This window comes from Ochlerotatus camptorhynchus, unplaced genomic scaffold (assembly GCF_037179485.1).
Source record: "Ochlerotatus camptorhynchus isolate MF236.1 unplaced genomic scaffold, CSIRO-AGI_Acam_v1.1 ptg000493l, whole genome shotgun sequence".
Lineage (NCBI taxonomy): Eukaryota > Metazoa > Arthropoda > Insecta > Diptera > Culicidae > Ochlerotatus > Ochlerotatus camptorhynchus.
Window position 1 is genome coordinate 1804756 of NW_027040978.1, and position 13554 is coordinate 1818309.

Below are 13554 nucleotides of genomic sequence, written 5' to 3' on the forward strand. Positions count from 1 at the left end.
ACAGAGGAACAAATTTGCTCAGCGCTGAAACACAGTACGAACATGAAGGCTCCCGGGTTTGACGGAATATTCAACCTAGAGTTGAAAAATCTCAACGCGAGGGTGCACTCGCTGCTGGCTGCCATCCTCAACAGATGCTTGGAGCTGCACTACTTTCCAAGCATCTGGAAGGTGGCAAAAATCATCCCGATCCGCAAACCTGGGAAAGACCCTTCACTACCGTCAAGCTACAGACCGATTAGCCTGCTCTCAGCGCTGAGCAAGCTGTTCGAAAAATTGATCCTCAGCCGACTAAACAAGTTTGTGGAGGAACATGACATTCTTCTTCCGGAACAGTTCGGGTTCCGTAAGGGGCATTCCACCAATCATCAGCTAGTGCGGGTGATGAATAACATCCGGAGTAACAAAGCTGTATCCAAGTCCACAGCCATGGCCTTGTTAGACGTCGAAAAGGCGTTTGACAATGTCTGGCACGACGGACTTATATACAAGCTTTGTAACTCCAACTTTCCACCATACCTTGTGAAAATCACCCGTAACTATCTCCAGCAAAGGTCGTTCAGGGTGTCGTTGAATAGTTCCCTTTCGGGACAATTTCCGATCCCAGCAGGTGTTCCGCAAGGGAGTCTGCTGGGACCACTGCTTTACAGCATCTACACGTCGGACATCCCTCCTCTAGGAGACGGTTGCGTGTTCTTTCTGTTCGCAGATGACACCGCGATAGCCGTCAAGGGTAGGATGCCTCGTGAAATTACGAACAAGCTCCAACGATGCCTTGACACCTTTACTGATTATGCCACCACGTGGAAAATCAAAATCAACGCCTCGAAAACCCAAGCGATCATGTTCCTTCACAGACAATCATTAAAACTTAAACCGTCTCCCTCCTGTACCGTAATAATGGATGGTACAAGGGTCGAGTGGTCCACTGATGTTACTTATCTCGGGATGTTGTTCGATGAGAAGCTCCTGTTCCGCTCGCACATAGAGAAAACCCTAGTTAAGTGCTCCGCCTTGGTTAGGTGTTTGTATCCGCTCATTTACCGCAGATCCCGCCTCTCAAGGCAAAACAAACTGGCTGTTTACAAACAGATCATAGCCCCCGCGATCTTCTATGCCGCCCCGGTGTGGGAATCGTGCGCTCAGACCCACAGGAACAAAATCCAGGTTGCACAGAATAGAGTGTTGAGGATGATCCTAGATCGTCCATTCGACACAAGAATAGCAGACCTCCATCAAGAGGCAGAAATTCCCAAAGTAGATTCCAAAATTGATGATATGACAACTAAATTTATTCAAAAATGCAATCTTTCTGAACATGCTTTAATAAGCAATTTGTACATAGTAGGTTAAGTGTATATAGTAGAGTAGGTTAGTTTTAAGCTGTAAATAGTAGTATTAAGTAGTTTCTCTTCAAATTCTAAAAACAAAACAAACCAATACCACCAAGGTGGTCGACCGTGTAATAAGTCTAGGACTAATTCTGTAAAACAAATTTTGAATTTTGCCCATACCTAAAGATGAAGAAAGCAATTAAATCACTTAGTAAAAATTTATATGGTAATCGTCCAAGTTAAACTAAAATAAAGATCATTTAAACTAAAAAAAACTAAAAAAATCGCTAAGCTCATTCTTGTGACACGTTTTCATGATAACGCAGCAAGCAGCAGTAACAACAACAGTATCAGCAAGGATGGAAGCAGCAGCAGAAGCAGAACAACGGCAGCGGACCGCTCTTGCCAGTGCGATTGACCGCATGCATCAGCGAGGGCCGAAGAGAATTTCGACCCTCATTTCAGCTGAAGAGCAGCAACCCGGCAGATTCGTGAAGCCGTTACCCCCCGGTTCACGACATACTGGACTGCAACAAACGTGAAGTTTCAGTTTCTTTGTTATAAGTTTTGTGAGAGCTGATATCTGGGCCCTTATTACGGGTATCACTTCACGGTGAAAATGAAGTGAAGTGACCAGTTGTCACTCACGGTGAAGTGATTGCCGTGTAAATCAAATGGGAATCACTTCACCGTGAGTGACAATTTGTCACTTCACCGTGAAGTGACATCGGTAATAAGGGCCCTGTACTCTTGAAATTTTTATGTGGTAATGAGATTGATCAGAAATAAGGTTTCCTCAGCGATTCAACTTCAAAACGCTAAACGGAGTGCACAATTTTGCACCAATGTTATGCAACATTTCATAGTTGATCGGGATATCAATTAGCCATGAAACCATCCAATGAGTTCTCGGTACATCTTTTATCTACCAATTGAAAAAAAAAAAAAATACTGAGGTTGTGTTCCATTTGGAAAATTTTCACTTAGATTTGACACTTCGAAAATAAATTAAGATGTTCGAAAATCCCTATTGTTGATCGGCCGATTTTCGAGAAAGCGTCTGTCAAAATTGATTCCTTGTCTGTCAGAAATAAGTCTGCTGGATAAGCAGGTTTATTTGAAAATTTTCCATCTGTCAATTTTAAGTAAACATTCACCAAATGGAACACAGCCTTAATAACTTGAGCACAGAATCGTTTCTTGTTGTGTTTGTTGTATTAGATGCGAGATAAAATCTTCTTTTATCGATATGTGTGCTGAAAATACCTGGGCCGAGTGGATTCAAGAAGAAAGTCGACGAAGAGAATCTTGTCAGTGTTACTTAGGACCTAATGAAATGTTCAGATTGAATTGTTTTGCTTAGCTGTAGCAATGTATACAGAAAATCGACGAAGAGAATCGAACATTACAAGGAGGCCCTTTTGAACGTTCACTTTCGAATTTTAGAACCTAGCACTGAAAAAACTCGACGGTACCTCTATTTATGCTAAGAGATAAGCATTGCAAGTCCCTCCTACTTGAAGAATTATGCAATCGAATGGCTGGCTATGCCTCGCCCCATAAGCAAAAAAAAAAACTGGGGTTGTATAAACCGTTCTATAGCATAATTTTCCAAGTAGGAGGGACTTTCATAGCTAATCTAAAAGCATAAATAGAGGAACCGTCTGATAATTTCAGTGCTTGGAACAGAAAACTGCAATCTGTGTAGGAAAATCCTTCTCATCACCACAGAAACACCCCGTTCACGTTTTCTTATGCAAAATAATAAATGTGCGTTCACAAAACGCACGAAATCTTTAAAAAAAACCACATCAGATTTTTTTTTAATTCAATCAATAGATTAAAGATGTACCGAAATTAAATGGAGGGATTTCAAGCTAAAATGTTCTGATCGCGAAATATTGACTATCAATACCGAAATTTCGCATAAATGTCCAACCCATTTTGTGTGGTGTGTGCTGCTGTCTTTCAGTGTTGCCAAATGATTAGGGAACTTTCATAAATAACGTAGTAGTTGAGGGAGGAGAGGGGTTTCAGAAGTTGGGAGCGGCCATGTATTATGTGTATTGCAAAACACACTCCGAGGGGAAAGAGGGGTTAATTGGTCAAAAATATACGTAATTTATGAATGCCCCTAATTTTACTTCCAAGGGGTCGCAATGGGTGAGTTGAATTTAACTCGTGTTTAAAAGTGACATATGAGTTATCGAATAACCCTGGATCAACAATAGAAAAGGGCCCATCAGCATTTGTAAACAAACCTTTCCAAAGCCCTTTACTCACAAATCGAAGGCCGCCCACACAAACCAACACCATCATCGTGTAGGTAGAAGTTTCCCCTATCCGATGATGGTGTTGGTTTACGTGGGTGGCCTTCGCTTTGTGAGTAAAGGTCTTTGGAACGGTTTGTTTACAAATGCTGATGGGCGCTTTTCTATTGTTGATCTAGAACCCTGCTATACGAGCGTGGTTATTTCGGACCGACTAGAAGTTAAATTTTGGTAACCGTGGCTAAGTTCTAAGTAATTTCCGGCATTTTCGAACATTGATAATAACTTACGAAATGTCACGTTTAACCACGAGTTAAATGTAACCCGGCAATTGGTACACAGCCCAAGAAGTATTTCTCGATTACTTTTTCGAAGGAACGTATCAGCTTTTGTAAACAACGCATTTGATCGTCGATTTGGCGTAACTGGTAGCTCGCCCACGCATGCTAGTACTACCATCAGATAGGGGGAAATTTTCCCAACCTGTTAGCGGTGTTAGTATGTGGGCGAGCTATTAGTTATGCCAAACCGACGATAAAATGCGTTGTTTACAAAAGCTGATTTGTCCTTCCGAAAAGTAATAGAGATTTATAATTATCATTCAAGCAAGGAGCGCTTGCGCCATCGAGGCGACGCCGCTACCAGCAGCCAATGATCTCGAAGGGAACGACGCGCAAAGCTCGAGGTGCAAAACTCGAACTCTGCGCGCTTGACACTGTCAAGTTGACAGGAACCGCCTTCCTACTGCTTCTGCTGCTGATACTGCTGCTACCTGCTAACCCAGCGTCCGAAGCGAAAATGAGTTGAGGCAGTATTAGTAGTAAAAATTACGTTTATTTTCTGGGTTTTATGTTTCAACATTTGATTTAACATTTCAATTGGTTAGCCTTTGGCTCTTCATCTTTGTTCTAGTTAATTGGTTATTCTAATGTGATGATTGCGTTTAGCGCTAATTTACAGGATACCCTTTGTGGGATTGTTTTGGTTTGAATTTAAAAATTTGATAACCTACCTACTTGAGCACCTAACTACTTATACTAGGTTGCCAAATCACGAATAATCTGGTGGTTTGATCGCAGACAGGCGACTCTGAACCTTTCCAGCGTGGAAGTCTTTCGCTCCTCGAGTGTTTGAAGACCGGCCAGGTGGTGAATCTCAGAATTACGAGTTCGCGGTGGACTGTTAAGGATCATTCTGAGGATCTTGTTTTGGATCCTCTGAAGCTTTAAGTGGTGGCACTTAGCACAACTCTCCCAGATTGGCATACCATACTCAATAGCCGGCAGAATGATTTGCTTGTGGACAGCAAGCTTGTTTTTGAGGGACAGGGTGGACTTCCTGTTTATCAGAGGGTAGAGCGACCTGATCAAGATGTTACACTTGGTGGATGTCTTGTCCACATGGGATCGGAATAGCAATTTGCTATCGAGGGTGAGACCAAGGTAGACTACTTCACTCGACCATTCAATGGGAGTGCTATCAAGATGGATCTTGACGTTAGCAGGCGGAACAAGCCGAGGTGAATTCGAGTGTGGGAACAGAATGGTTTGTGTTTTAGCTGCATTGATACAAATCTTCCAGCTCTTAAAATAGTCGGACAAAACATCCAGGCCTGATTGTAGTTTACTCGCCAGAGCACGGATCTTTCGACCCTTATAGATGATGGAGGTGTCATCTGCGAACATTGACAGGATACCACCACCCGGCGGGGGAGGAACGTCTGACGTGAAAATGTTGAATAGGATAGGCCCAAGCAGGCTACCTTGAGGGACCCCTGCATCAACGTTGAACGTATCAGAGGAGACATTGTTCAAGTAGACCTGGAATGATCTGCCCGACAAGTAGTTTTTGATGATCTTCACGAGGTAGTTCGGAAAGTTGTATCGATGCAGCTTGTACACTAGACCATCATGCCAGACATTGTCGAACGCCTTCTCGACGTCCAACAATGCCATGGCAGATGTATTGGAAATGGACTTGTTCCGCTTGATGATGTTAGTAACCCGTGCGAGTTGGTGGATGGTAGAGTGGCCTTTCCTAAACCCGAATTGCTCTTTGAGAAAGATGTTATTATCATTTGAAAACACCAGCAGACGGCTGAGTATCAATTTTTCGAATAGCTTCGAGATGGATGACAAGAGGCTGATGGGGAGATAGTTTTTGGCACTGGTAGGGTCTTTGCCAGGTTTGTGAATTGGAATAACTTTGGCTAACTTCCAGCATGCAGGGAAGTAGCCAAGCATTAAACACTTGTTGAAGACCACTGCAAGGTGCTTGAAGAAGTCAACACTCAAGTTTTTCAGCTCGAGGTTGACCACTCCATCGACACCAGCAGCCTTCATGTTCTTTGTTGATTTAATCGCTGCTATCACCTCATCAGCCGATATTCTACTTTCGTCAGGGACAACTACGGGGGTGGCAGCGACACTAGCCATTGCCTGTGATACTGCAGGCTCGTGGGGACTCACCATGGCGTGGCCAAGGTTATGTGAATTTACAAAGTGTTGTCCAAGAGCATTGGCCTTTTCAAATGGGGTTATTAGTAAAGATGGGTCCGAATTTTGGTTAGGAGAGGAAAGGGGAGGAATGGGCCTCGGCTTATTTTTCAAAATCTTTGCCATTTTCCAGAATGGCTTAGCACAATCTGGGAGAGAGCGAATGTTGTTTGTAAAAACGATATTTCTGAGATCCACCATCCTGGCTTGGATGATTTTGTTCAAACGGTTGCAATTGGTCTTCAGGTTAGGCAACCAAGTACGCTGGTACTGCCTACGAATCGTGTTGCGGAGTCTAATGAGGTCTTTAGTAGGCCTGTCAAGGTTCAGAGTATTACTCACCTGTCTGGATACTGGCACATGTAGCTCCCTGGCCCGGGAAATTGCTTGATCGATGGAGCGCAGACACCGGTCAACATCTTCGGACGATTCCGGTTGGACATCGTAGTCTACAGCGGTGTCGACGCAATGTTGGAACTGACCCCAGTCAACACGATGATAGTTGCGCCGGAAAGCTTCAAATCGATTTACGGAGGATCCCACCTCAGTGACCACCGGGTAGTGGTCCGAGCTGAGTTCCTGATAGGTGATAGGTTGAGCGATGTTGTTGCCCATGTTGCTGATGAAGATATCGATGGTAGCGTGAACACCGGACCGACTCAACCGGGTGGGAGTTTCCGGACTCAAGATGTTGTACTGCGCTTCCTGCAGGTCGTTGTTCAGGATGGTGCCGTTTTGATTGCGCCGATTGTTGCCCCAAGCTTGATGTTTGGCGTTCAGGTCACCAGCGATGATAAAGTTTTCCCGTCGTCGTGTTAGCTTGATAATATCTCGTCGCAGATCTGCTGCCGATCCGTCCCTGCTGTTGACTTGTTTGGGGCAGTAAGCCGCGACGATGGTGATGGGGCCGATAGGAGTAGAAACTTCCACCCCTACGGCTTCGATGATCTTCAGCTGAAAGCTGGGCATCAGTCGACAGCAGATGTTTCTCCTTATTGCAATAGCCACTCCTCCTCCTCCAGAGTTGGTTCGATCTAGCCTCACGAGCCGGAAATCGGGAAGGTAGACGTTTGTTTCAGGCTTCAGGTGGGTTTCAGTTATGATGGCAATGTCGATGTTTCGTTCATTGAGAAACTAAACAAACTCGATGTTTTTGCTCTTCAAGAAGCAAGCGTTCCAATTTACGATCTTGATGGCTTCACGGTCCATACTTAGTGACAAGGGACAGGGCAGCATTAGCAGTTGAGGCACATTAGCAGCGCTGTTTTATAACTTTCCTGATTCAAGCAGCACGATGTGCAACCAAATTGTACTTGATTATGAGGACTGGGTTTGGGAGAACGTTTATTTCATGAAAACAGTGATAAAATTATCACTTTTTATTTGTCCATTTTTAAAACAGTTTTTATCAAAAATAAAAAAAAAAATTATTGCAATAGCTTACGAAAGGTATTTCCTATCGATTGGTGTATTTGGATTTTAATTTCATATATAAATGACAAAGCTTATAGCGTTCAAAAAAGTAGAAGGGTCTGTGCCTATGGACAAGAACGGAAGCTTGACGTAGGACCACTAGTGGACGGAAAAAATGTGAAGAGCATTTTAATTGATCAATTATTTATTATCTCAACTCTTTCCGTTTTTGAATTGTAGGCGTACCAAATTTGTAGTATTTTTTTTCAAAGATAAACTTGATTAAGAGAATCAATCAAAATCAATTACCATCCTGCTTCCAAGTTTCGTTAGGTACATGATTACAACTCTGGAGAGCATTTTGTGTGGTCGTTGGGGGCTTGTGGTTCTGAATATGGACAAACAAGCACAGATAAATTCTATTCCAACTCCTTACTGATGTAAGCTTGATGGCCCTGAAAAGGGCCGTTTTATCGAAGAGGAAAAGGAATAGTGTAGGTGACAGCATCACGGACCTCATTTTCCAGGAACACCTTCAGCACACCTCGTAGATCAGACCGGAGATACGTTTGACACCACCACGGTGAGCCAGACGACCGATGATAACCGAAGAACTTTGCGATGACGCTTGGCGCCTCCTTTACCAGACCTTTTCCTCCTTTGCCACGACCAGTCAATTGTTGCTTGTTAGGTGTGTAGGAGTGGACTAGCCACCGCCTTCCTACTGCTGCTATTGCTGTTCTTCACGCCGTCCGAAGCGAAAATGAGCTAATGCCGTTTTTTTGCCATTTAAATGATCTTTATTTCTTGTGATTGTGTGGTTTACATGTATGAATTTTTTAAGTGACACAGATGCGTCTTTTCAACTTAAGTACATTTAAAATTTTAATTATTAATTACAGTTCCTAGTCCTATCAGGCCTATTTTAAAGTATAACCACCTTGGTGGGATTGGTTTGATTTGAATTGGAAAAAGGAGACTACTTGTAATTACTATTTACAACTACAACTAACCTACAACTACTATATACACCTAACCTACTATATACAAATTGCTTATCGAAGCATGTTCTGATAAATTACATTTTTGTGCAAATTTAGTCTTAATTTCGTTAATTTTGGAATCTATTTTGGCAATGCCTGCCTCTTCGTGTAAATTTGTTATTCTAGTGTCGAAAGGACGATCAAGTACCATCCTCAGCACTCTATTCTGAGCTACCTGAATTTTGTTCCTGTGAGTCTGTGCACATGATTCCCACACCGGAGCTGCGTAGAGGATCGCAGGTGCTACGATTTGTTTGTAGACGGCCAGTTTGTTCACCCTTGAAAGGCGGGATCTGCGGCAAATCAGCGGATACAGACTCCTAACCAAGGCGGAACACTTGACTACGGTTTTCTCCACATGCGAGCGGAATAGGAGCTTTTCGTCAAACAACATCCCGAGATAGGTTACTTCGGCGGACAACTCAACCCTTGTGCCATCCATGATTACAGTACAAGAGGGAGCCGGTTTTAGTTTGGGTGATTGTCGATGGAGGAACATGATTGTTTGTGTTTTGGAAGCATTGATTTTGATTTTCCACGTGGTGGCATAATCAGCAAAGGCGTTAAGGCATCGTTGAAGTTTGTTCGTTATTTCGCGAGGCATCCTTCCTTTGACGGCTATTGCGGTATCATCTGCAAACAGGAAGAACACGCAACCGTCTCCGAGGGGAGGAATGTCGGAAGTGTAAATGCTGTAAAGCAAGGGGCCCAGCAGACTGCCTTGCGGGACTCCTGCTGGGATGGAAAACGTGTCTGAAAGACAACCATTCAACGATACCTTAAACGACCTTTGCTGGAGGTAGTTACGGGTGATTTTAACCAGATGTAATGGAAAGTTGAAGTTACAAAGCTTGTACACAAGTCCGTCATGCCAAACATTGTCAAACGCCTTTTCAACGTCTAACAAGGCCATGGCTGTGGACTTGGATACAGCTTTGTTACTTCGGATGTTATTCATCACCCGTACTAGCTGATGGTTGGTGGAGTGCCCCTTTCTGAATCCAAACTGTTCCGGAAGGAGAATGTTGTTTTCCTCGACAAACTTGAGCAAACGATTGAGAATGAGTTTCTCGAACAATTTGCTCAGCGCAATGTTGGATCCTTACCGGGTTTGCGGATAGGTATGATTTTCGCTGTCTTCCAGATACTTGGAAAGTAGTGCAGTTCCAAGCATCTGTTGAAGACAGCAGCCAGCAGAGACTGCACTTTCATGCTGAGATTTTTCAACACTAGGTTGAATATTCCGTCAAACCCGGGGGTGTTTTTGGTGCATTTCAGCGCTGAGCAAATCTGTTCCACTGTGATTCTATCCTCCGGAGGGATGGCACAAGGGGAGGAATCAAGGTTGAGTACGCATTGCTCAACCTGAACTTCGAGCGGACTTTGGATGTTGGAGCCAAGCAAGTGCGATTTGGCAATATGCTCACCAATCGCATTTGCTTTCTCCTGAGGGGTGATTATGAGCCGATCGTCATCATTTTCATCTTTTAGTGGCGGAATGGGCTTAGAGTGCGTCTTTAAGACCTTGGCAACTTTCCAGAATGGTCTGGAGCAGTCGTCCAGATTCTGGACAAGCCGCCCGAAACTTTCGTTCCGGAGAGAGACCATTCTGGAAGCAATCTCCTTGTTCAGATCGGCCATTTCACGTTTCATCGCTTGATCTCCAGTCCTCTGAAACTGGCGTCTACGAACATTTCTCAGGCGAATTAAGAGTTGGGTGTGGGAATCAATAGCAATAAACTTACCCCTCACAGGAACTCGTCGGACGCACGCCTCGTCAGCCACGGTTATGGCTTGGTGGAGTCCCTCCAACGCTCGGTCGATGTCCTCCACGGTGTCAAGCGGCGGGTTGTCGATGATGTGCCTGTTTACCACGCGTCCAAACTGGGCCCAGTTTACGCGATGATAGTCCTTGCGCAGGCTTGAAGCAGGAGCCACGTTGCAGCCCAGCTCAGACACCACCGGTTGGTGGTCGGAACTGAGTTCGTTCAAGGCTACCGGCTTGGACAAGCCGATATTTGTCAGCAACAGGTCTAGCGTTGATGGGTTGCCCACCGATGAGATAAATGTTGGCTCATCCGAAAACCAAACGGAGTACAGCCCATGCTGTGAGTGGTCGAACAGTAGACGACCGTTCTGGTTCTGCCTGTAGTTAAGCCAGGCCTCATGGCGCGCGTTTAGATCTCCTCCTACTACGAAGCGGGAATCGTTACGGGTGATGGTGGACAGGTCCTTCTTGAATTTAGCCGCTAGTCCACTGCTGGCGGCCAAGCATGGGAAAATTCATTCACTCGCGCGAGCACCACAGAATCAAAATAGCCATCCTCGCCTACAAACAGATTGCCGAACGAGTGTAAATTCTTCCTACCAAGTGACTCTGCAGCTCGACTCAGAACTGACAGCAGTAGAAGGAAATAAGGATAAACTGAAAGGCAGCCGAACAATTTTCTCTAGCGAGGGAGAACCAGATTGAATGCGTAAAATCCGAATGCTTACGATTTAAATAGCCGAGTCAGATAGTTTTTGGCTCACTGATTTAAATCAGTTGAATTGACCACAGCAGTTTTAAGTTATTTGCGTGACGCTTATGTTTATGTGTTACAGTATAACAGTTTTCTCGATATTAATAGCGATTTAAATGTGTCAATGTATGTTTAAAGCTAGAAAATAAAAAGTGATTCTTTCTGCAAAATTCTCATTCAGCTCACTCAGCAGAATGCAATCGTAAAAGGCTCAGCATGGAAAAAATAATAAGAGAGGAATCATCCACACTACTACACTCAGAATCATTCATGTTACGCTCAGCTGCTGTTTTGCTCAATTCTGCATTCATCGAAGAAAATAGAAGCAATGCGAATACGAACGAAATCAGTGCGGCTCGCACAAGCTGCTGTTCGTTTCTGATGTTGTATGCGTGTGAGTGAGTTGAGAATGCAAAATTGAACGATTTTTCCCATGCTTGCTGGCGGCACACTGTCGAGGGTAGTAGACGGCGATGAACTGGACGTATCCAGTCGACGACTCCACCTCCACACCAAGGGCCTCGATGATAGAGGTGCGGATATGGGACAGAGTGTGGTATTTTATTCCTTTCTTTACGACGACCGCTACACCACCCCCCCTGGAGCTGGTGCGATCAAGCCGGATAATGTTGTGGCCAGGCAACCAGAAGCTGTCGCCGGACTTTAGATGGGTCTCGGTTAGAAGGCCCACGTCGATGCTGTGCTTGTGGAGGAAGTCGGCAAGCTCAATCTGTTTTGCTTTTACAGAGCAAGCGTTCCAGGTAGCGATGGTTACCGGTTTAGACACCATACTGGATGATGAACTTACCGAGCACTTGGATCTGTTCGGGTTTATTGCGGCACTTACGAAGAGCACCGGACATGTTGACGAAAATTTCCATCAGTTCATCCGCTGAGAACAGATCGGGGTTATTGTTTTGCGCTGGTGGTTGTCTCCAGAATCCAGGAGGGGATGGAGAGCTTTGGCCAGCAGAATCACCAGAAGTTGCTTGAGCGGAATGCACCCGCGAATTCGCTTGCCTTTGCTGAGGAGCACGAAGAGGCGGAAAATCCTCCGTCCGAAATGCTGGGACTTTGTCCTTCTTGCGTCCTGGTTGGTTGTTAGTTGCCGCCTGTTTTCGGATGCGTTTGAAGTCCTCGCGTTTGGAGCACTGTCTGTCGGAACCTTGGTGAGCACCACCACAGTTGGCGCATTTTAACTCCACGGCTCCATCCGCAGGGCAGTCGGAAGTGGCGTGGTCTTGAGCGCAATTGCCACAGCGTGGCTTAATATTGCAGTTGCGGGTGCCGTGTCCAAAGTTCAGACACCGTTGGCACTGAGTCACATCACGATGGCCGCCACGGTATGGCTCCCAGCGGACGATGATGGAATTGATGGAACGGATGGCCTTCAGCGCGTTGAGCGTCACCGTTCCCTTCTGGAAGTGTACCAGGAAAAGGCTATCCGGATACTGTAGCGGTATTCGAATTAGATATTAAATTAATGTAGCATGAAGTTCAAATGCTACAAATGTTCACTGTTACTATTCGAAACGACACGCACTATCCCAGTTCACTTGTATGCAACTGGTGAACTCATATCAAGAGTAAATTATCCCTGCATGAAATTTCACTCATTATTTGTTCATCCGCTCACTAGGCGCGTAAGTTTTCTCATTTGAGGTGGCATGAAATTTGATCCGTGGGATTGAGTATAATCTCCCAGTAGGATTACTTGTCGTCGGAAATTTAATAATAAGAAAAACACTTTAAGTTAAAGATTGGAATGAGCTAGACAGATGTGGGATACTTGGGAGGAAAAGAGATAGTATCTCTAATCGAATCGGAAGGTAATCGGAGATCGCCTTTTGATAAGATCGTTTTTTCGGTTTCCGGAACGAAGGCCAAGAATTGTTTTAGCGGCCTTTCTGAGGAATCCCAAGATCTTTCTCGTCCACTTTAATCCAACCCGTGGAAGAGGCAGGACTGTGAAGTTTTTTGGTATAGTTTCGCGGTGTGTTTGTAGAGGTATATTTAAATGTGAGAAGTGTCTTTAAGTTCAGTGTAATTAATTGTTCGTTAATTCCTTTTGATTAGGTGTAGTTACTACTGAATAAGTTTAGTAGGCTAGTGCGGTACTGTGCGCGATTTAAGTTTCAACAAAAAGGTAAATGATTTACTATGCGGTTTTGCAACAATGCGCTCATCCAGTTGTATAGCCGTTTGACGGCTTTTTGTCTCTAGTTTCGTCCCACCACCTCCCGCTCGGCATACCGCGCCCTCCGTTATTACCACTACCCTGACCCCACGCGTCGGTATTAAAGGACCTAACTTCGGCCGGGGTTAGAAGGGAGCTGCGCCGTCAATATCGCGCTCCAGGTGAGCAATTTTCCCACCCACCGGGATATCACCACGAAAAGCAGTTGGTGAATTAGAGAATCAAGACTCGCACCCAATTTGGTGAATCTTTTGTATTCCGTGCAGCGAGCGTCGCAGGG